The sequence below is a fragment of the Haliaeetus leucocephalus genome, unplaced genomic scaffold (genome assembly GCF_000737465.1).
Source record: "Haliaeetus leucocephalus isolate CR32 unplaced genomic scaffold, Haliaeetus_leucocephalus-4.0 Scaffold251, whole genome shotgun sequence".
Lineage (NCBI taxonomy): Eukaryota > Metazoa > Chordata > Aves > Accipitriformes > Accipitridae > Haliaeetus > Haliaeetus leucocephalus.
The window spans coordinates 4,298,229-4,323,744 of record NW_010972687.1 but is presented as its reverse complement, the minus strand read 5'-3'; positions in this window follow the sequence as shown (position 1 = coordinate 4,323,744).

The following is a 25,516-nucleotide window of genomic DNA, read 5'->3' as shown; positions in this document are numbered from 1 at the left end:
GCCAAACAACTCTTGACTTTGGGTTGTCCAAACAACACAACCAGAAGGAAAGTCTTTCCCTTCCACTGTTGCTTGCCCAGAGGATAGAGAACAAAAAGTATGGTAAAGAACTCTGCTCTCATAGTGAGGGAAACTAAGGTTGAGGGCAGCACTGCTGGTGTTGGGATGTTATCCACCAAGCTGTGTGTTGCCAGGGGGTGAGAGACCCTGGAGGACAGGCCACAGAAACACGGAAGTGGGGAAGCATCTTAATGGTTGTCTTCAGTGTTAAGTGAGGGAAAGGAGAGAGTTCCTCTACACGTCTCTGCCAGCCTTTCCACTACCAATTTAAAACATTGTGCTTGCCATAGAATAAAAGAGCTTATTACATACAGATTACATATAGAGATCTGCTGTTACCACTACAGACTGTTGTCAGATCTGGTGCGAGTAGAAGCAATTTCCTCCAAGTCAGTGTAGCTCTACCCACTCACACTGGACCTAAATAGGTACTACAGGATTCACCAGTCCAGTACTTAAAATAATGTTGAGCTTGATAGACTGAAAATGCTTACGTAAAGCAGTCACACCAAACATTACAATAGTCACTGCAAAATCCATACAGTAAACCTTGGTGTTTCAGACTGCTTTTGTAGAATATTACAGCACTTGCTTTAAAACAGGACTTATAACCTACACAAGAATTCTTTTTCAGAATTATTCCATTTGAAGAAGTAAAGGCCTGAATAAAAATGTGCTTTCATCAATAAAATGCAGTGTTTCATGCAACAACCCATAACTGTCACAGCTGTTCTAAGACTGCAAGGGAGTCAATTAATTTGAAGATGGATGTGCAGACTAACTTCTAAGATTCAATAGCCTTTGTGTTGGCCCAAAGGCCAACATTGATGTAACATGAACAGGAGGCTTCACACACTGAGTAGAATATGATTTGGGACAGAGTGAAAATTGCTAACACCTTGCAGTGCTTAAGGGGGGATGAGACTCTACTGGAAAAGAAAGGAAATTTTTTAGGATTATTGTTTTCCTAACACTAAATCATCTTTTTACAATGAAATATCATAATGGACTCAAGGCACAAAGAACACGTTTTAGCCTGTTTGCAGATCACAGTCAACTTCCAAGCCCTAGTGTCCACAGATAGCCACTAAAATCCATATTCCGACACCAACGTAAGTGTCGTGATCAAAGCTGTTTGTTCACTGTTGCCATCAATTCTTTTCAAAACACTGAGTAGTAAATGGAAAACATGCCACTTAGTGCTACTAAAATATTTTCTATTATGCCTGTAAACTTCTCATTGGGTTTTTCTTCTCATCAATTCTCCTAGTCAATAGGGAGCTTGAGACTGAAGAGAACTGAACAGCTCTTTGATTTCCTCATCTTTTCTCCCAAACCTCTACAGAGAGACCTGCACAACTTAAAGGAGATTTAAAAGGAGAAAAATGAGCTTCATTTGAAAATATCTTTTCCTTAAACAAATTTTGTAAAATGACAATGGCTACAAAATGACCTGCAGACCTGCATCTACATGCAAAATTCAACCCTGTCACTGATTGCAAAATATGACGGAAAAATTAAACACAAATAGGTTTGTTACACACATTGAAGGCCAGATATTCTATATCGTATGGAGTTTGTGTCTTTATAGGGTATACACTCTGGAGCTCCACTCACAAGATATGAGTTTCCTTGACTGTCACAAACCCCACTCTGACTTGTGGGAGTGCTGTGTGCATGTGGAGCCTTCCCACGAGCAGGGAAATGGTGGGAGCAGATTCCCCAGGACTCAGAAAATAAGATAATCAAGGAATCCTCCTTACACAGACTGAGTGACGTCCAGCTCTGCTCAATAAAATATTTAGGCATGTGTATAGGTAAGAGATTAAAGCACAGGTCTAAGTGCCCTGCATAATTAGGAAATACTACGAATGAGAACCCTAGGAAGACAGGCTTCTTTTTGTTTCACTCAACTGTTTCTTGGGGTATGTGATTCTTGCTTACTAGATATAAAGGAAACCAATTCAGCCATCCTGTCTTAACAATGTGATGATTCTGTTTCTAAACACCAAAGGATTTCTTCACCCGCCTCTAATTTGTATAAATGGTAACGTGATGAAACTGAGCTACCTACAAGCTAGAGATAGAGTTGATTTGGAACATACGTCATGGGCGTGCTGTGCTTTTCCCCCTCTGGCCTAGGACAGAGGGAAAGGCTGGGACCACACAAAGGGGGTCTGCCCTGCACCTCCTGCAGTAGTGGGTCCTGCAGAGACCTCTCCTGGCAGAGCTCCGAAAGTCATGCCAGGCTCACTCCTCACCTTGCCCAAGGCAAGCCTTTGCAGACTCACTCTTCTGCTTCCTGAAAGACAGATGAACCTGAAAACCTCTTTTCTGTTTGTTGTTGTTGTTGTTTTTGCTTTCTTTTTAAATGTCTTCTTTCCCCGGCTCTCTTGTGGAGCTATTTCTACAACCATCCCGATGGTTGCTTTAGCTGTGATGGTAGCTGCTGATAATGGACAACTCCAGACTGCAAGTTTCAACAAACCACGTGCTGCAGTGTGGGGTAGGTAGGTAAATTACACCTATTATACGTATGTACCCTGATCAGTGAACAGTGGAAATGTGTCAACATTTGAAAATTAAAAGAAATACATTAAGAAGTTTAGCTCGGAGGATTGCAGCAGTATTGAGGTAGAGCACAGTCAAGTGAATTACTGCTTTCCTGTTTTATAGTGACAGCAGATTAAAGCAGTGGGAAAAAAAAAATCCCAGCAGAATAACATATCTGTGATAAACCTCCAAGAGCCCCAATGGTGGAATAATCTCAGATCAGGCACCAATTTATGGGGTAAGTTTGAGAAGCCTTAGAATCCGTAATAGGGGAAAAAAATCAGCATGAGAAAGATTTAAGTAGGTAACACTGTTTTCTGCCAGTATTACTGCTGTGTGTATGTCCCTCAGGTCCCTTGAGTGATTATGCCAATATCTGCAGCATTAGGATTGGACGCCTATTAATCAGGATGAGCAAACCTTCACATTTCTTCTGTGAAGAATCATGAACTGGGGGACTAAATACAGGCAAACAGATCCAATAACTTTATCCTTACAGCAGAGTGACATAAGCAAATATAAATCCCACTAGTGTTATTATAACGCCTGCTAAGCTAATTGAGAACATATTCGTTTCTTCAACTAAATAAATTACTCTTACAATTATATGACCCCTAGGTCATCTCCTTTAGGAGATGCCTAGCACTTGAATTAACTATTCAACTCTTCACAGTAAGTGGCCTCAGCCAATCAATGCCAAATAAATACTGCTGAAATATGCATTTAATTATCCTAACACTTTAGCTTCTAAAACCTTTTCTTTGCCGGCAGTTTTTTTGTTTGCTAATTTATTCTCGAAGGGTGAGAGATTTCTGAGTCTAGTCTGAGCCTAGCCTTTGTAGACTCTGGTCCCAAAACAGATCACAGCCAACCCTCACAGTCAAAACTGGTTACAAGCAGACCATTTCTTTGATACCTTGAAGCAATGATTTTTTTATCCATATTCTTTATTTTGTTGATTGCAAGAAGCAAACATAGCCAGCTAACTTTTATGAAGTTTCAAAAGTATGCCCTTCCAATCTGCTTTGCCAGGTTAGCTAAGGACAAAATGCCTCCTCTAATGAAAAATCCTTGTTCTGCCAAACTCAGAGTTACTACTGCTGAATTAAAACTGACATGTAAAATGTCAGTGAGCTCACTACAAATTGCTTTATTTTAGAAATTATGTGGTTCAATTTACACATCAACTAAAACATGCTACAAAAACATTAAAATATAAGTTCTTCTGAAAGCTAAAAGCTGCTTTGCAGCCTCCTGACTTGCTAAAATTAATCCTAATGAATCTAGATGTTGTAAAGCCTATGCCCCATACCTATAAACCCAGTTTAAGCCCTGTGCATAGGTGTTGCGTGGGACTCCTGCACTGGAGCACATCTTCCCTTGAGGAGCACACAGTAAGTTATAATTTAGGATATTCACATTATGTATTAGTCCCTAGAAGTAAGAAAGCTCCTAACCACTCTGCTGTAAATTGGAATAGGATTAAATTTGCCATTTACTTGCACCAGTGTAAATAAGACCACAACTTGGGCCTGAGTACAAAATAATTCCTGCATAACTAAAAATGACTCTTTTATTCTTGTACCCTTTTTTGGATTTGCGTGATTTTCCATCTAAATAAACAAACATACCTAAATTGCAGTATAAAAAACACTCTAATTTTCCAATTATTTGGAATATAATTTTCATGAATATTAATTCTTTTAAAGAGGAAAATGAAAGTGATGACACCCTGTGGACTAGTAGACTTCATACCTTCAGAAAAAAATGTTTCATTAATTTTTAAACAAGAGACATTCATTATTATGCTTTCTGTGACAAGACTGATTTTTTTGTAAATGATGACCATAATTAAGCTTCTCATAATGAACACTGCTATTACTAAACAGTACAATTTATACAATGTCTCCACTCTAGGAGACTTTGCTTTTTTATTGAGGAGAAAAATCAGATAATGACTGAGATTATAGTATAATACTATTATTTTTAAGGATATTGCACAAAACATATATAGAGTATATTAATCTTTAAGCAAAACTTAATCAGACCATGGCTGTTTAGCCAGAAAAAGAACTGATGGATTTGTCATGACTCTAAAGCAATGTTGATGTTTCTCCTAGTTCTAGAGAAATGTACAAATTAAGTTAAACTCAAGTGACGTTTTTACACAGTGCAAAACATTTCCACGTCATTCATGTACTTAATCTAGGGGTGGCAGAACTCTGTATAGATAAAAACTATTTGAATCTGCTACTAGCCAAACAAGGAACATCTTCACAATTATTTGTAGTTCTGTGAAGCCTTATATTCAACTGCAAATGCAGACTGTTTTCAGCTTTGCCTGTGGAGATCTTTGGAGATGGCCTAATCTGGCAGTCAAACACCCACTTGTTATAAAAGAAAGGTATTTAATCAATATATGCTCTTGTTTTTCCACGCAGAGGAAAAAAACCCAAATGTGAAGTTGGTGACCACTTTCAAAACTTGAATTCTAAACACCAAAACCTGAGACTTCATGGGAGAAAGCACCTAGAGAGTGCTGATAATTTGCTTATAATATTTCTTGAATATTTTCAGCTGGGTTCAGAAGTGCTTCATGAAACAAAGAGAGGCGAATTTTGATGAGTTTAAATACTGCTCAGCCAATGACAGTTCCTAGGAAAATGCTGATTTAGCCACAATTCACACATGTGGCACATTCTCTTGCTGTTTCTCTGATTAAATATGTGGCTGCGTATTCCTATTTATATTGTAAAATGTGTTGCAGAGTTACACAAATTTAGGGTTTTTTGTAGTGCCTAAGTGACTTTGGAACAGAAGTGTTTCTCGTATTGAAGGAATCTATCCTCCTAAGCTACCTTAGAGGTAAGGATTTTGGAAATCCTGCTGAAGACATTTGTACTGCAGCTTTATGATTTTTTCCTACTGCAATTTTAGTGAAGAGCAACACTATTATCAAGCCTGTTTTGAAGAACAAAGCAGTGTGATTTGGGGAGGACCTTTTGGTACATGGATTTGATTCAAAGTGGCATTTTAAAGTTATACCCGAGGCCTACTGAGCTTTTGGTCAAGCTGTGCAGGTCAGATTATGTTTTGTGGCATCAGGAAGTCAGAGAGGGCAGAGGAGAGGGCTTTCCATCGTCTCCAGATTTCCATCGTTTGCAGTCTAAACATATGTCTTATGAGATGATGTTAGTCAGAGATTTCAACAATTAAAAAACTGGAGGTGGCCAGGCATTTCCTGTCTAACAGGCTCTTTGCAGGTGATAGACAACAGGCTCGATAAATGTCCATAACAAACAGCCCCAGAAGTTACTGTGGAAGGAGGAGAGATTGTTTGTTTTTGAATGACAAAAATTAGAACAGAATGTTTTGTTTCAGGCCAGCTCAGCCCAAATCAAAAAGTCATGATCTGACAAACTGAAAAGAAGCTTTTCATTTCACATCAGTTTGACATTAATTGACATTTGTCTGAAGTGCTGTTACATGGCCATGAGATTTGTGGTGCTTTGTGCTGGGGACCTGAAAGCATGTTTCAGCTGCCAAATCCAAGTACATGTCCTAGCCCTGTCCTAATAAAGCTTGGCTGTACATCAGCCACCTCCCACATTTTTCCCCTCTTTGCCATGCTTTCTCTAGGAAAGAAATCGAAGTCATGGAGAGAAAACTGTGACACAAAACCCATCAGTCCTCTCATCTTGCCAGCTGTGGGAATAGGACTGCAGACTGTGCTATGGAGAAAACGTGCCCTTTGGTCAGAGCCATAACCTCACCAGCTGAGCAGTACTTTGCTTTGCCCTATCTCCATTAAACAAAAAGGATCTCTTTGGGAAACAGGATCATTTTCAACATACCAGAATGTGACCTACTTGTTTGTAAAGGATCGTATTCTGATGTTCATTTTTTAACCTGTAAGTAACTTTGAAGAAGTTTGTGGGACTACTGTGGGACAGGAGGTTCATGAACTGTGTAATGACAGAAGAATAGGCTTCACCATTTTCTAATCTCTCTCAATGATGCATTTTGTATGTTAACTGCTGAATTTATAGTACATCTTTGCCATACCTAAAGCACTTTTTAAGTCAAATCACTAATTCAAAAAGACAGTTCCCTGCAACTATGAAAATAGTTACTGCTACAAGATATTTGGATAAGTGCACCTAAAGAGTCTGAAAAGAGATGAACTGGCATTGCTGGCAACGCATTTTTGCATTATCTGTGTTTGCATTAAAACACACACTCAGCTAGAATGAAAGATTTTTCTTGAAAAAATATTTTCTAAAATGTTTTACATTTTGTGTAACAGACACAGTTTTACAGGAAGTCTAAGGAGGCTGTAGATCTTCTGCAACTAGTGTCCCTTGTTATGGAGCATGCATGCCAAGTTACTTTGATGAAAATGAACATGCAGCCTCACAGCCCCTGAATCCTGCTTGTGGCTGCATTTTTGTACATGTTTCCTGATAAACCTTGGTTCAACTCAACACATCTTGCTTGTCTCCTGCAGGATAAAATAAGTTAAACATCTTTTATTATCACCTAGACACATCCAAAATATACTCTTGTGTGTATTATAAAATTATGAGAGTGTGTGACAGTATTTTAGGTGAAAAAAAGATCTAGCATGCATTATATATCATACTGAATACTTGCTGCTCCTTGCCAATGAAATATGAGCACACTTTGCAGGAGCTGTCCTCTGTTAGGATTTAAAGCCAGGCAGAGCGCTACAGCCCGGACAAGCTGTAGACTATTTCCCTCTTGATAGGAAGCAAACTTGTGCCAAGGTAGGGTAGGGCCCTTGCTGAGGGCTATAGTATTCGTGGAGGCAGGCTAGCTGTAAGCACAGGTCAAAAATACAGCAGATGCAGGTGGAAAAGCTCTGCATTGGTGCCATGTATCTTTGACTCAAGTCACGTATCTATGGGCTTTCACAGGAAAGTAGGATGCCCTAAGAAGTCCTCTTATTCCTCTGGCAATTAGGAACCAGTGGAGAGAAGAGCCCTTCTGGGGTTACCTTTTCCCAAGGGATGAGTAGGGAGAGTTGACAGGGCTTCCCACAGCAGTACATGTAGGTGGGCCAGGGCTGCACAAGCTGTGTGCTTCATGTGCTGTGCTTACCCTGAACCGGGGACAAACAACAAAATGTAGAGTGACTCCTGTATGCACTGACCCTTTTTTATGGCTGATGGCAAAGTCACGGTTTTCCCCTTTGGGCTCCGTAGCACTGTGGACACTGTTGTTTTGTAATTGTTCTGCCAAGGAAACCGAAGATGGTTCATTTGAAAAGGCAGAAAACATGATAGAAGTAAGAAAGAGCTGCTGTAATCAGACAAAGAACCCTTGGCAATGTTTTTTCAGTAGGAAGATGGGAGCCTTTGTAATTTGCAGAACACAATGTTCTGGAGGTAGTTCAGGGTTGGAAAAAGAAAAAAAGAAAATATTTTAAAATTTGGGTCCATTGATTAAAAACTAAATAAAAAGCTTAGATAGACATAAGGACCAAAAGCAAAAGAGTACCTTCCTTGTATTCACCCAGAAGTGCTCAGCAATCTTTTTTACACTTGCTGGGCATGATTGCCACATTAGCAACAGCTGAAGTCAAACATTTAGAATGAAATAAAAGACAAGCAAAACCATTCTTTTATAGTCTCATTATGGACAATACACTCAGGAACAGCATTGAAGACCACACTTGTTCATGGCTTGAAAACCAGGACATGTATGCTGGCAGCACTCTTTCTCTATTTTTATGGAAAAAAGTCCTAGATGAAAGTTCCAGTCTCAAACTTCTTTTGCTATATTTTCTCTGGTGGCATCACAACCATTCACTCTACAACATTAACTCTGGGGGAAAATAGCCATTGCTGAAATTCTAATATTTTTGGCATTCTAGAAGATGTTTATTTGGCGATGGAATAACAATGAGATTTTACTTGCATACAAAACCCAGCCAGTTGTTGGAAAACCATTAATACAAAAATCAGCCACCAGTGTTCTGCTATCCTGGTATGGATATGTTGTATTACCCCAAAAAGAACAGTCTGAACCACTTCCAACAGATATGCACTTGAAGTTCGATATAGAAATAACAGACAGTTATGTGTGATGCTACAAGATATATTGATACAAAGATCAAATTAAGGCATCCCAAAATGAATGAGAACACTGGTGGCCAAGATACTGAAAATACTGTTTGTCGTAGCGGATGATCTGTCTTGAATGACATTATTTTGGAAAAACTTCACAGACTCAATTATGTTTTACAGTTGATAATGTTCACATTGTTGTGGCAGCCCATGGTGAACAGAACAACAAATTGGTATTAGGAAGAGATATTGTTAGGAGAGAATCCCAAATTTAATGTTCAAAATACTTCTATAAGAAGGAAATACAACATTCTCACTTCATACCACCTGAGAAGCCGGGCTTTGCTTTGGGGGACTAATGGTGAGGATGAAAACTGCAATTCCAAATTCTGTAAGGCTTTGTATAAAGGTTCCCCTGAAATAGCTCCAAGCAATTCATTCAAGGCTTAGGGCACACTGATAAAAACCTACTGTCCTCTTTACCTCCTACTCCTTCTTGCTGTTACCCTCAAATCCTTGCACAAAACTGTGTTTGAGGGCAGCACATCAGCATCAAATATGATGAAACATTTCATTAGCAAAACAGCTTTTCAGTGGAAAAATACCCAATACACACAAGAAGACCTTTCAAAGAGCGTAGTGGTTTCAGCACTGCTTTCCACCAGATAGGTCACTCAGGTTTGATACAGAATTTCTGATAAAAAACAGGGAGCTAGCCATGATTTAATGTACCTCTCTAGATCAAACGGAGAAGGCATTTAGAGCTACTGATACACATACCAACAGCCAGCCTAAGAATTCTAGATATGACCCTTGTCTTGTATTCATATCATTACAGAGGATGTATTCTGCAGCCCAGTATTAGGGAAAATCTGGGAGATAAAGGCTATAAGCATGTGTCCTGTGTGTTCAGAAAATCCTTGCTGACTTTGGGCTACTTATCCTTGAAATAAACAGACCATCAAAGATGCTAGTGTTACTCTGGTAAAGAACAGAAGATACTGCTACTGTCTCAGTAAGATGCGCAGGAGGGAAAATTGTTTCCAGTCTGGTTTACTTGCAAAGTTTTCCATACATTGCAGGCTTCCACATCTTTTTAGATGTTCAGACTTATCCCTTCACTAAAAGGTATGTGGGGGTTTTGTGGAGACATCAGGGGTGAACATCACTAAATAGAACAATGATGAACACTTTAAAACTAAGCAAAAGAATAGCCAGGAATCTTCCAGTAGAAAAGCCACACCACTAGACAGAAGTGTTTAGAAAACCTAACCTTTTACATGACTGAAGATAAAATAAACTGATGTGGGTTTAGCTGTTTCCTTTGTTTCAGATGAGAAGGAGAAAATGCCAACGGTGTCAAAATTTACTTTGAATTCTTACAACACAGAGGGAGGTATAGTAGCTTTTAAAACCTATGCTTTCCAAACAATGGGCTTTCATTTCAAATGCCTGTGTTGCTATGCAGGCTACGAAGCGCACTTTGTTGAATAGCAGGATTATTATCTTTTGGTGGGTTGGAAAGTCCTTCACACAGAACCTACCTATTCAAGCTGTGATATCAGAAGATCCCAAACAACAGCTAATATACAAAGACAAGATGAAAACCTACCAGATAACTTTCTGGCTGAGTAGAGGGATTGTTTGGAGAAATGAGAATTACTGCTAGCCCCAGATCTGAATGCCTCACTGATGCAGCACTTCCAGCAGCCTCCTCCCAGGGAGTCTACAGTAGTTCAAGGGGAGCAAATGCCAGAAGCAATGGTCAGAGAGAAAGGCATAGGGAATTATAGTGCTGTAAGGCTTGCTATAGAGCAAGCTACTTTCTTCTCTCTCGGCCCCCAAATACCTCTTCTTAACTTCTAAGTTTTCATCACTGGCTTCTCAGTGATCTTTTTTTTTCTGGCTCAAAGGTCATTGCAGAGCCTTTTCCTGACAATTCCCTGCCTTTTTCCCCCCCTTTTACTTCTCTTTCCTCCCTCAAACTTTTCTTCCTCAAACTTGTCCTTATGCTCACTGGAAAGGGCAGGAGGAGGACTGACCACTCCTGGACTGGTGCCCTTCATTTGGGTCAGGTGGAGACTGGTCAGAAATTTTCCCAGGACCCCAGCTCTCTGCCTAGGAAGTGCAGGCTGTGTGTAAGGGAAGGGGAAAGGTACTGTGAAAAGCTCCAGAAAAATTCCTTCTCGGCCTCTGACTTCTTCCTTTCACCATTTCATGCTTTTCCTCTACCTTTTTTTGACGAGGCACACATAGAAGTGTACTATGTATTTTGAGCAATGGGAAATGGGGGTAAACAGTCACAGGCCCAGGTGTGGCTCGAGGTGTGCTCTGCGTGTGCAAGAGCCCTGGCTGTATAAGCCAAGCTTGCACCCCCTCTCCTGCACAACAGCATCCAAGGGCTGAGCTGGGGTGGGAAAGAGGGGAGGAAGGTGATGGGTAATCACCTTCATGGAGGCAAGGATGTGCTGCCCCTTCCAACAGAAGCCCCTGTTCATGGGGAGGAATGGCTACACCAGGGAAGTTGGTGCCAGTGGGAAAGACTGGAGCTGGGGTTGGGGAGGGCTCTGGGAGCACCAGGATGTGGAGCAGGGCATCACACAGGGAGTTCTGAACAAAAGGTCTAAGAGGCGAGGGGACACTGAGGGGTTTCAGGTGTCCATGCTGGAAGCCAGGTACAGGATTTGGGAAGGGAGAAGTGTGCAGGGCTCTGAGGTCACCTTTGCTACAGCAAGATTTATTTCAAGTGGAAATAGGTATATTGAAGAGGGAGTGGGGACTAGGCTTTGGACTAGACCATGGGTTGGAAAGAAATGAGTATTACAGAGAAGAAAGGGTATTTTTGGAAGAAAATCTGGAGGTTTGAGAAATAGAATAACTGCCTGGTTGCTGAGGGTTAAGGAAGGAAAGGAAGCAGAGGTAACATTGTAGCTATCTCCTTGACCCTTACAAACAAGTTTGTTGGAGGCCAAGGGGAATAATACAGAATATTTTGCACTGAATAACCTCAGGCACTTCCTTTGCTGTTTTTTAGCCCTCCAAGGATTAAAAGGAGAAAGTATATACCAAACAAGCATTTAGAATCAGAGAATCGTAGAATATCTAACGTTGGAAGGGACCCATAAGGATCACCAAGTCCAACTCCCTCCTCCTTGCATGACTACCTATAACTAAACCATATGACTAAATCATTTAATGCTTGCCAATGAAGCTTGAGAAATCTCAGCACTTAGCCTCGTGGCAACCATAAACATACATAGCTCTCAGCTTTCCAAGGTCCAAATGAGAAAAACAAGATTTGTAAAAAACTTTGATGGGCACAAGATTGAAACACACTTTTCACTAAGAAGTGTGAAGTTATGGCTAAAGACATCAAAGACTGCCATTTACTTTCAAGGCTAAAAGCTATGAGCTGCTTTCAGTGGAAGGCTCTGGTTGCTTTTGTGTTATGAAGTATGTAACAATGAAATTATTTAAATGTTAAATACAAACTGCTTGTGTGTTAAAAAAACCACGGCAGACAAAAGTATCCACTGAGGAAAGTTACAGTATTGTTAGAATGATACCTTTAGTGCAAATTGTTCTCCAAAATTAGTCTCACATTTAATTACTTTAAAAGTACTTAAAAAATAAAGAATGGGACTATGATACTTGTGTGTCCATGGCCTATAAAATAGCTACTTTTTTTTTATTCAGGTAGGCTTGCATTTTCCAATTGGTGCCTTTTTTAATGTTATTTTTCACACACTAAGTCAACATCACAGTCAAGCCAATAGATGCATATCCTTCAGGAGAATGCTTACCCCCTTCATAAGAGAAGTTAACTATGAAGAGAATCCAATGCTGATGTTAAATTAAGGCTTCATCCACTGAGCATTCAATTACTGAGTAAATATGCACTAGGCGTATGTTTTGAATACTGAAGCAGTGAATTGCTTCCTAAGGTGAGATACTTCTGTGCTCTTTCTATTAGCATATTGTTTGGTTTTGTGTATTCTGCTACTTCAAGCTCTTTTTCAAAGAATGTTATAAAAAGCTCAGAAGACCTGGGTTGTATATAGAATCTTTTAATGAAGAAATAACTTTAAACTCTCCTGACATATATTTCAGGAACTACTTTTGGAAAAGTCCTCTTAGATAAAATATGCTAAAGACACTATCCAAAATTGGAGAAACATCAATGGATGAAGAAATAACTCACAGGGTTGGCAATTTTCAATGTATCAGACAGAAAATTATAATCAGAGGCCTGCAGACACAGCCCAATACAGTACTAAGGAAACTCCATGTCCCAAGTCATTAGTCTACACTCCAGCAAAACTTACTGCCTCAGTAAAAATGGGATTGTAGGCTCGGACCCATGCCATGATTAGGCAAACCCTGCCCAGAAAAGGTCCTCTATTTATTTTGCATCATTTGTGAATTTGGCTTTGTGGCAATCTGTACCAAGACATGTTAATTTCTCAGGTCATGTAACCATTCTCCTATGGAAAGAAATCAGGCATTTATGAATTTATTCAAGTCATTAAAGCTAAAACTCTTGCTTTTACACTGAGAGAAAAAATGTATTTTACTGGCTACAGGTTAGAGTGCTGTGGTTCTCAAACAATGGTACTTGCACAGCTCATGATTCACAATTGCTAATCCCCAGAATGATATGTGTAGCAAAAAATAAACAGCAGAGAGTTTGGGGTTAGGAAGGTAGCCATTCTACCACCATCTCCTATTAAAATTCTGTCAGACTAGAGAAAAAAGGGTCAATTAGAAAAAAACATAACCTCAGTATCAAATTTGGTGCTGAAAATAAACAAAAAAGGACAGTAGTGTATGTGAAGTGTTTATTAAACTAATATTAGACATAGTTTATTTGTTTATGGTTTATTATGAAATGTAGCATACTATTAGTTTGTTAAAACTAAAGTTTTGTGGGGCACTGTAGCATTCTGAACCAATTGCAGCTTTCAGGTATCAGTCTGGACTTGTTTAAAAGCTTGCACCATGATCATGATACAAATAGACAGAAACCTTCAGTCAAAACCTTGGTTCTTTCTTTAAAAGTTCCTGAATCTTTGGGATTCAGATACCAGATTATCCCTTCAAACAGCCACAGTAGAGAAGAATGACAAAGGATGAAACAACTGACAGAAGAATCTATTCCAAAGACACGATTATGTACTTCAAGTAAGTAAGGACAACTATTACTTCCTTTTCTCCCTTCCCTCCTCCTTCCTTGTCTTTCTTTTTCTTCTGTTCCTCCTTCCCTCCTTCCTTCCTTCTCTCTCTCTTCCTTTCTCTCTCTCTTTTTCTTTTTTTCTCTCCTCTCCTTCTCTCCTTCTTCCTTATTCCTCTCTTTCTCTTTCTTTTTTTCTTTCTGTCTCTTTCTTCCTTTTTTCCCATTTCTTTCTTTCTCTCTCTGTCTTTCCAAAGGAAGGAATGAAGGAAGAAAACAATATGTTAGTAAACAGGGAATGGAAAGATCAAGAGGGCATGAAAAAAATAGGCTGTCTCTGTAGCTATTGCTTACCATTTAGATACAAAAAATAGGAGTCCTCAAGAGAGAAGCCGTATGCATTTAATTTGAAGACACTGAAATGTTTCAGGCTCTTCTGAAAAAAATGTGATCTGATTCTGCTGACTTCTGCCTTCCTAAAACTTATGTAGGTAAGGACCTATGCTGCTGGAGGAGCTGTCAATATGAAACTTGCACAGGGAGAATTAGGCTTGCTTTCCATTCTTACACAACAAGATAGACAATTTTATTAATGGCAGCTCTCTTTCCTGATAGAGCACACCAGATTCTGCCCCTGCTTGCACACACAGATCTATACTGCTGTCAGCAAGCTTATTAAGTGAATGAATTTGACCCAATGTTTTCAGTTCTGCTTTCAGTTACCTTACAGAAAAAAAAAAAAGATCCTTCTGAATTGTATGAGTAACTGTTCACTCGTTTTCCTTATTCTGCTCTTGAGATAACTTGTTAAATTAATCCTGTCTTCATTTATTTTATGGTGTCTTCATGTTTAAATGCTGATTTTGTGAACATCTGTTTCAATCACAGTTGCAAACCCATTACTTTTATGAGCCTTACATATTTTAGATAGATTTACTGTTGACCTTCATTGGGAAATTGAATGTTTTTGTTGTTACTAACATTTCTATAATTGATACTGTTGTTAGTGCCACCAGGATACTTCCTTTAAATGAAATAGTGTGTCTTGGCTGATAATCTTGCTTAACTATACTAAATCAGATAAATGTTATTTAACTTTCCTTGGCTTTGAAACAAAAAGTATTATTAAACCCTTCAGTACTAGACAACTATATATTGCCACTCAATTCAAATATACCACTGGCATAGTTTTTAAGTTTTGTATTTTCTTATTTCCTGTTGTTTTCTGACTTTCACTTGCCATCAAATAACAAAAATCAGACAATTATGCTGCTTAAGTAACTGCTATGTGACTCCTGAGAAATCCAACACTTAGTCTAAGCTGAATGAGGAACTATTTTCTATACCCTGAAACAAAAATGCTTTCTGGTACAGGAAAGCAGTATGGATGAATTTTATTTCCAGTGTGCAGAGAAATTACCTGGATCAGAGGAAGTGTCTACTAAAAAGTTTTTCTCCATGGCGTATACAGCCTGGCATACTGACTGTGGGGAACTCCTTAGTTCTCTCTAAAGCACAAACTACTCTTACTAGGCTTGCATCAGCCATTTTGTTGTAAATGCAGGTTCAAGTGCATAGCTTCAGTGAAACAGTATGACACTGACAATTTTCACCTTGAGGCTGAGTTCATCTCTATCATCCTTAGATGCATAAACTAAATGTCCTTTGAAAGTGGAGAATATTTTAAAGCCTTTGGTTTAATAAGCATTTGGGATGAATTAACTTTGCATCCTGCAGCAGGCAATCCTAGTTTAACACATAGGCTAGTGCATCCCTTTGGTGGCCAGTGGAGGCTGCTCCATTTAAATCATGTCAGACAATACAGAGCAAATGCCAGCCTGGTGAATGAAAGGGTGCCTTTTAACCAACTGCCTCTTCCTTCCTGTTTCTTTCAGTAAATTTATGGGAAGAATCACATCACAGGGATGAGATTAAAAGGGCTCTTATTACAATTTCCTATTGTTAGAGTTGCTTAACACTTCTGACTATAAAATCATGTTGATAATATCGTCCAACTTGGGGCTGAAGTTGTACCTTGTCATTAACCACCTCATGATGAATTTGCTGGCAAGCAAGTTTAGAAAAAATGCTTTGGGTGCTTCTGAAAAAGTTTTTTGCTTGTGTTAAAAACACCAGCAGTTCTTATTTTAAGAAACTCTGAAACACCAATGCTTTGAGCCAGGTACTTGAAATATGGCAGGTGGAAGCGTCTGCACTGAAAACACACTTTCTAGCATCCACAGAGAAATTTATCTAATATATCTAGTCAACATACAAGCCTTTGAAAAACTGATGTTAAATGTGCACAGAAAAGATTTTTTTCAGTATCAGAAGTTAAGATTCCCCAAACCCAGGGATGTTTGAGGCATTTTCCATTTACTCAGGATGCTAGAGGCTCTCACAGTTCAATCTCCTAGGACCAAGAAACAGAGTCAAGGAAAATAGAGATGGAGACTTTATGGAGAATTATGGAAAGGGGGTCAGCACTGCTAGCTGGCCAGGATGGAGCAGAAGGGACATCAATAGTACAGGTAAGAAAAGAGTTTTGGCTGAAAAAATGCAAGACGGTCATTAGAGACCATTTGGAGAAAAAGACTGTGACTAAAACAATGAGTATGATGGGGAAGCACAGGCCTGCAAAGAGGAGAAGCATCCACCGGATTTGAGAGAAACTAGCCACGAAGGAGAATGTGGCAGTGACAGTTAAGTGGTAGGACTGAAAGAAACAAGCTGGAGTGGCTGTGACAGGACTCAGCAAGCCAAGGAGGTTGCAGATGTACCTGCTCATGCTTTCTGAAGCCCGAAGCAGACTCAAGATACCCTCGCTGCCAGCAAGTGCAATGGGTGTGATGGTTATTGTTGTCACTTGGCTCCAGTGATGAAGGTCCAAAAAGGCAATGCCCTTCATGCCTCACTTTGATACCATCTGATTTTTAAGGATTGAAAGGACAGAGAAGTCAACGTTTTAGGATGCTTCTTAAAACTTCAGAAAATTGCATATAAAGTACTCTCTTAAAGAATAATTGGTGGGATTATGAGCACTCAGAAGTAAAGAAACACCAATATTAAGGTTACCAGAGTAATTTCAATTTAGGTCACTCAAGCATAGTTATTAAATGACCATACATTCATTTTTCACCTCATTCTCACTCAGTATAAAGAAAAAGCTCAATCTGGGCATATCACTCAAGTTGTCAAGTAACGAAGGGGATGCCAATCAGACCTCTGTCTCACCTGTTGCAGGAGTTTGAGGGTGCCACTGAATGGAGTATAGGGCTCTAGTGCTTTGGCAGTATCTATATTTCCAACGTGTCCTGTCGCTGCTGCAGCATCTTTGCTGTTCCAGACAAGTTATAAACCAAAGTTTTTATAGGCAGCACTAATTGTGCATTGCTATTTTATGGGTGGCAATTTAAGACTACACTGAATAAACTGCAAAGTGCTGATCATTCACAGCTGTGAGTGAGGTCAGTGATCCAATCCTCTGAATCTATTAAATGATAGAAAATGCTAATTATGCTGAAAAAGCTAGCCATATAGCTTTAAATGGGATACCTAAGATGAGTGTACATTTTATACCAGGATTCCCATTCCTCAGTTGGACATCTTAGAGTAGGATTGATAACATTTCCAGATGAGGAAGTCAGAAGTGAAGCCTGCACACTTACACCCTTCAGGCCATTTTGAAACGGTCAGCATACAAGTGGTTGACCTGGTGGTGTAGAAAGTTTTTCTGTGACTATTTCAAAAGTTAAGTCTGCAATAATATAGAAAATTAGAAGCATGGGCAGAGGTGCCCGAACTGAAGTCTGCAGGGTGCTTGTCTCTACAGCCAAAACTTGTCCAATTATACGGGGTAACTTTCCCAACTGCCTCAAATTACACTAAAGACAGGTAAAGCCACAGCCTTTACCATGCTGATTATCAGTGTTTTACATAAGCAATTGCTGCACTTGTCACCATGAATGTGAGTGTGCAGGTATAGAAAGAGACGTGTCAGACCTGTCTCTCTAGTAAACCAAGGTTCCTTTTTTACAAAATGCTTTGAGAACTTTTGATTCTCTGGGTTCAAGCCTGAGAAATGCTGAACAGCCTCTGCTGTAGAATATGTAATTCAAGCTTACAATTTACTTTGCGTCCTTAAAATGAAATACATGCCCTGAAAGAATTTTCTCTCACTTCTAGAAATTGCATGAGAATTTATTTTTGAAACATATAGACCAAATGAAAACCACCGTGCTACCAAGAGCTTTCTGTGGACAGGGAAGGCACTGGAAATGTGACGGAGCTCTACCAGTATAGAGCGCTTTGCTGCATCTGAATATATTGGCACATCATAAAGTATTCTGCCAATTAATTCTGACTGCAAGCGGGATTTCTTTGTAAGCTACCTACAAATGTCTTCATTTCTTCAATTACTTTTTCTGTTAGAAAAAGACAACAAAGTTTTTATATAATATACATCAATCTGACTTTTATTGCTTTAGTTTTATTAAGTCAAAATATATTACTGTTAGAATGAGTTCCTTTATACTTTCAAGTAATGGCCGAGCTGCATACCTGCAATAATGATAACACTAGAGAGAAAACACATGCAAGCATTCTCCAGTTAATATTGCAGTGCTGAAACTTCCTATCTGATCAATACATCAACATAGCTTTAAGAAATGAAACTAGGACTAGCAGCAATATTGCCCTTTAAAGACACACACACACACACACAAAAACCCAAACAGAGAAAAAGATAATATCCATCTGCCTTCAGTAGTTTCAGTAGATTGGGTGTTCAATACCTGAATCAAATGCCTGTATACAGCTCTGCACAGGCAAGCCCTACCTGATCACACTAGAAATAATACTCAAAATGGCCAAACAACCACTATTTTTCACTGATAACTTCATTATGGATTTCAATGGGGCACAGTAATCTTCATATAGTGATTTGTCTATACTCATAATAGAGCTTTTTGACAAATTGGTTAATTTACAGAAAGCTCTTTTTAGCTTTAAGAATAAAAGTTGCTGCATCTCTTCAATTAAACAAAGGTACAAAAATTCTTCATTATTTTGTTTCCCTCTTGACTTTGGAAATAGTGGACCATCGCCCAGCAGAGACATTTTCTCTGCAAAGTACTTAAGTGTGTTTTTGAAATTCAAGAGACATTCTCTTGTGCTCATTATGCTAGTGCCTGTAGTTAAATATCCAGGCAGAGCTGTAGGAAGAAGAGGTAAGAACGTCTCCCACAGTAGAGAAAATACATCTGTGAAGCCTTAACACAGTTGCTTCCAGAGAGAATAGAAAGGTAAACACAGTGTAGAAGAAAGGAGAAAGTATGGTTATAGTCTGATATGTTTACAACCCCACCTACAGGAGGAGAGGAAACTATGTGCTAAGGACCAGAATACCTTGCTATGGTTTTGCTGAGATATTTATTTTGATTCAAGATCCAGTTTCTTCTGGTTGGTGCCTCTGACTCCAAATACATGAACGTTCCAAGATACATTTAAAGTCTCTTCTGTTTAAGTGGGATCCATTCATGGATTTTAATGGCCTACTGCGGAGGGAATGGGGGTGAAGGTGTTGACCATCTGACCCAGAGCTGAAAGAAAGTTCAGTATGGGTTTACTATTACTGCAAACAAAATAGTGTCAAAAAAGAATGATAAATTACTTTTTTCATTTTTTATTACTATCAGAGAAATTGTCAAAGTTACAGTGTTTGAAAGAACACACAGATAGGTCAATGAGGTTTTGTCTACTACAAAGAATAAATAAGTCACTATTTACTTTGTCCTTATTGCAGGAAGGATGCCTGCAGTATATTTTCTAGTATTTTGTCCTAACTAGTTTTAAAAATCTTATGATAAATGGTTGAATCTCCATTGGAGAGGGTAATAAGGTTTTATAGCTGAGCTATATCTCATTGTCTGAAGAAAAAATAATAAAAATCCCTGTTTTTCTGTTTTGAATATCATCATCTTATTCCTCATTACAGATTTAGTCCATCTTGATGTTTCCATCTAGTATTTATCATCATATGTGAGAATATAGACTGTTCTTATATCTTATTCTGGTCATTGTTTATCCAACTCACTTCAGAAAATTTGATTAAGTTTTTCAAATACTGCAGGGAGTTTATCCACAGAAGCCCCATTAAAACTCTCCCCAAATCAATTTTTTAAATGCACTGTACTGCTTTGAAAATTTCAGTCTTGATTATTATCAGTTTCTGTGACTTGACTAGTTTATCCCTTCTCTGGGTTCTCTATAATGTCTCAATGCATATGATGCTCATACAAGACTTTCCAGATCTATTTCCATAATTTCCACTGTTTCCACCTACTTCCTCACTCCATGGGATCAGGCTTTGTTCACACATATTAGAGATTTGGGACACCTTATATTTTTCATTTTCACTAATCTGAAGTTTCCTGCTGAATGGCTTATTTGACTGACCAAGTCAACCTACTTATAACTACCTCCTTCCCCTATGATGGTCTTCAAACCTGATTGTCCTGGTTTTGTCTGGGATAGAGTTAACTTTCTTCCTAATAGCTGGTATAGTGCTGTGTTTTGGGTTCAGTATGAGAAGAATGTTGATAACACTGATGTTTTCAGTTGTTGCTAAGTAGTGTTTAGACTAAGTCAAGGATTTTTCAGCTTCTCATACCCAGCCAGCAAGAAGGAGGGGACAGCCAGGGCAGCTGACCCAAACTGGCCAAAGGGGTATTCCATACCATATGATGTCATGTCCAGTATATAAACTGGGGGGAGTGGGGCTGGGAGGAATCACTGCTCGGGAACTAACTGGGCATCGGTCAGCGAGTGGTGAGAAATTGCATTGTGCATCCCTTGTTTTGTATATGCCAATCCTTTTATTATTATTGTTGTCATTTTACTAGAGTTATTATTATCATTATTAGTTTCTTCCTTTCCATTCTGTTAAACTGTTCTTATCTCAACCCATGAGTTTTACTTTTTTTCCAATTCTCTCTCCCCACCCCACTGGGTGGGGTGGAGTGAGTGAGCAGCTACATGGTACTTAGTTGCTGGCTGGGGTTAAACTACAATTAAAATGGGGACCAGGTCCTCACATGGTGTCTAATTTACTATTGATGTGGGCTAAGTTGCACTTAATGACAATCTGATGCTAGAAGACAAGATGAATCTTTCATCTTCACATTAGTTTTTATTACCTTCTGAAGAGGATGCAAGAACAAAAGTAATGTCCAAATTGTATGTTAGTCTAAAATGCATACATTTTTCTGAAGGCATTGATCATCAGTTTAATGATTAAAGACACCTTTAACAAAAACATGAGGATAAAGTACGTTAGGTTACATTCTTGACTTCCTATTAAATAAGTTAAAAATGCTGTGACATCAGTTGCTCAGTTGAGCCTTGTGGAAAGCGTGTCAATAGGCTACCATTCAGCATCCAGAATGATATAAATGTATAAACTATGCAGTCTGAAAAATTTCTATTCCAGAATAGTGCTTTATCCCTTGGAAGCAAAAATATAAAAGCAGTATTAAGAGAAATAAAAATATTATGTCTGTATAATGGACAATTTACATCTAACACCAGGTATTTTCAAGCAGTTATAGCACATCAGAATGTCACTAGAAATAACATGTATCATGATGCCAAAGCATTTTAAAAACTAGTAGAAAAATAATTTCCAGTTGTGTTTTAGTCCATGTACAACAAGGTACTGTGAGTGGGGCTCATAGGAACATAGCACTGTCATAACAGTTTCTAAAATAGTCCACATTTAGTTTTGCATAAGCAGAGGAGGTAGAAATAGGTGGGAGGAAGAGCCTGGATTTCATTACCCCCTGATGAGATACAGCTCCAGAGGATGGAGAACCAGCTGAGTTTTTACAAAGCTGAGTTTCAGACCACCTCACCTCATCCTGTGGCAGATATTACAGTAGGCAGAGAAGGGATAGTGTAATCAGCATTGATACCATCTCAGAATTACAGAAAAAGAGGAACATTTGTAATTTGTAATTTTCATGGTAACTCAAGGAAAAGCCCAGTCCTGAAAGACATCAAGGACTTCCTGAGAAGTACTAAGAACCTTCTTCCACTCTGTGGCTTTAAAAAAAAAATCTACATTTTTCAGGTTTGTCTCTTTGTAAGGGGAGTACAGAGGACAGGAGTTGAAATAATACATATTTTCCTGATAAAACCAACATTAAAATCCCACATTGAATCAAAGTTCTCTATATCAATTGCCCTGGGTTTAATCTTGGTATATTGCAAAGGCATAAGCTCCTCCCACCGTCCCCAACAAATAAATCCCCAACTCCAAATCTCACCTCAATTTCTGCTTCATCGGAGGTATTGGGAGAAGCTGTTTCTGATAACCATGTTGATAAAACAAGACTTGGTCATAAAGAACCAATATCAGCAAGTTAGATTAACACCAAAGTACTGAAAATATCTCTCTCATTCAGAGAAACTCCATTTCCCACTTAATAACTTACAATTACTTCAAACCAGCAGGGATAGAGGAGAACTAAGACAGAAGTTTCTTTTTTTTAAGTAAAGTACATTATAAGATCGCACAATCAATAATACTTAGCTCCCTGAGCAGCATCCAATGGATGTGCATTAAAATTTAAAGAGGGCAGTGAAGGAGCACACTTACAAAGATCAAGTCACCCCCATGGCCTTAAAGACTCTGACCAAAGAGCATAAAGGTAAGTGAGGAAAATCCGTTAGAAAATGTGTTGAATGAGTGATGACAGAGAGGTGATAAAGACTCCAAGAACATCAGGCATAAAGATTGACCCTTCCTGGGCACCTGAATGAGAGAAAATGGAAAGCATCCAGAATTAGATAAGAACATCTGTGGCTGAATGCATAAGAAACCAAGGCTGGCATTTTTAGAGCTGCTTTGAAAGATATAAATGCCTTATTCCCATTCAGTTTAATTAGGTGACTGACTCCCTCACTGCTGCTTGAAAATCCCAGCCTCTGAACACACTCACTCCTGATTGCTTCCATACCCAAAGTGTTGGCAGTTGATTAGAAGGTTTTCCAGGAGTATATTTTCTTAAGTATCAGTGAATTATGTAACAATTATAGCTAATAAATGTCCAATTTAAGAAAGCTAGAATGTGTGGGACATGGAAAATATTTTCTAAAATAGAGCGTATCCCCTAAAGAAAACCAATTGCACCTTCACCACTGTGATTTTTAGTTTACAAGTGCTTTAGGATACCTCAAGACTTCCTTGAAATGAAAATGCTCCACATTAACTCCAAGGAGCCAGGCACACATTAGTTACAAGCCATGCAACCCTCTTCACCAGGAAGGAGCCATCACCAGGCAGGGGTACACAACAGTTCCTCCCATCCTTAAAAAGGTAAAGAAAAAATAAAAGGAAGTCATTTCTCCAGGAGCACCAGACAGCTGTAAGAACTTCACAACAGTGATATGAGCTTGTCTGAAGGAACAGGGCACTGAACTCCTTTTCCACACTAATTCTGTGATTAACATGTGTTCCAACCTGCCCTTTAGGATGAGAGGTGTTTGGGATAGAGAGGAAAATAGCCTTGAGTTTCTTTTTTCCCCATAAACAGTAACTAGGCAGAGAAACCCAGCTTTCCAAGGAGGCTTTGCTTTCAAGTTAGGAGCATGCTGATCCCAGCTTCTCTGTAATCAGTAGGGGCATATGGACAATCCAGCCACTTACCACACTCTGTAGATGCTTATCTTTTCCCACTAACTAACAAGGACCTCCACAGCATGCAGGCTCCTACTTGAAACATTCAGCTTGAAAGTCTAAAATTAAGAAACAGCTCATCTAGACCCATGTCCCCTTTTCAGTCTTCACTGGCCTTTCACTGGTAACAGTCCGCTGAGAATTAGTATGATTTTTACCTTAAATTATTTGCTGTCTCAGCTCACTCTCTGTGATGATGTTCACATTATATTCCCTGAATTTACTTCCTTTAAGGATATTCACTCCCTTTAAGGATATTCACTCAAGATTAAGGACTTCCTCTTCCTCATCCATTTTGTCTACAAAAATGTATGAAGTAGCAGGAATCAAGAGAACAAACTAGAATAGAAAAGTTCTTTTTCTTAGACGTATCATAGAGTTTGGAGTTTTGCATTCTGCCAGTGTTTACAGACTAAACGTGTGCATGGGTGTGTGTGTATTTTCCATATTAAAGTTGAAGAATCAGTCAAAAGTGAGAAAATGCCAGAATTAAGGTTTTCTCTTTTGTTGCCCCTGTGTTCATCTGCATTACAGTATTTATGTGATCCTCAGAAAGATTTCTAGGGTCCAGCAGTGCTATTTATTAATAAAACAGTGCTAGTTTTAAATTCTATTTAGGAACAAAACCTAGACATTTTGAAATAAAAGCAGGGAGAGAAAGAGTAAGAGAAGGAACAGATTTCCAATGCTTGAACCATCTCAGGTCTCCTCTGGAAGGTGGAAAGCAGGATGGGAAGTCTCAAGAAAGTGCACACGTAACTTCAGCTCTGCCTGTAATAAATAGGACAAAACAAGAGAGGTATGTGATGCATAAGATGGATGAGGGCTGTTGCCAGATGCGTGACCTCCAACCATCATATACTTGTGCTAGACAGCTGCATTCTCCTACAGCGGCAATTTAATGTTGCCTAACAACTAAGCTGGTGGCCACTCTGGAGTGGGTCTGCCTCTGTGGGTTTATCGCTCTCCAACTTAGCTTTTGACAAGAAAATCTCCTCTGGGCAGTGGAAGTCCTTCTGAGAAAAACAGCACTCAGATGAACGTGTTTCCATAAAAAGTTACAGTTTTGAGAAACTGGTATTTTCTGATAAAACAAAGAAACAAACAAAAAGTTTTTGTCAAAGGAAATTCCCATGTAGCTCCTTTTTTTTTTTCTACACAGACCACAGCCTTACTCAATGTATAGATAGATGAGGGCTTGCAGAGCAAGCAACTATTCAGTATTTTGCTTTATCTTCATTCTGCAGTGTGCGGTCCGAAGGTTTGTTTATTTTCCACTAGTCAAACTTTACTCTAAAGCCAGACTCATTAATTTCTTCATGTGCTTTTTATGTAGTTCATGAAAGCAGTTGACAAACAGGAATTTATTTTTCCTGCATTGTGCTGACAGAGGGTTGAGACAGGGGGATTAAGGTCAAAGGTGCCATTCATGTTGGGTGCTTGATCTCATATCCTGAAAACTGGATCTTGTACGCTGCTTATTGTTACGCATGGCTTTTTCTATTTGCAGCTCCCTCCCTTCTGATTGCAGGTGGAGTGGTCAGCAGTCAGGACTTCCCAGCTCATACCCCTCTTTGGGCACCCTGCAAATAAGGAGCACAATTAAGGACTATCCGTGGAAGGTACTTAACCTGGACAAGGGACACAGTGGCAGTCGCCAGGATAGAGGGCTGGTTACCCTGGGTGGCCTGAGGCCATCCTCCTGCAGCCTCCTTGCCTGCACGGTACTGGTTCTTTCGCAGGGCACAGCCCATTTGCAGCAGTGTGTGAAGCCTTGTTGTGATCCCCTGCCAGGGGACTTTTAAAGACTAGGTCTACTGTATTTCCATCTAATCTTTCCTGACCTTTGGAGAAGTGAAACTGTGTAAGGATCTTGTAATTTGACCAACCTTACCTTTTTTTCATGAA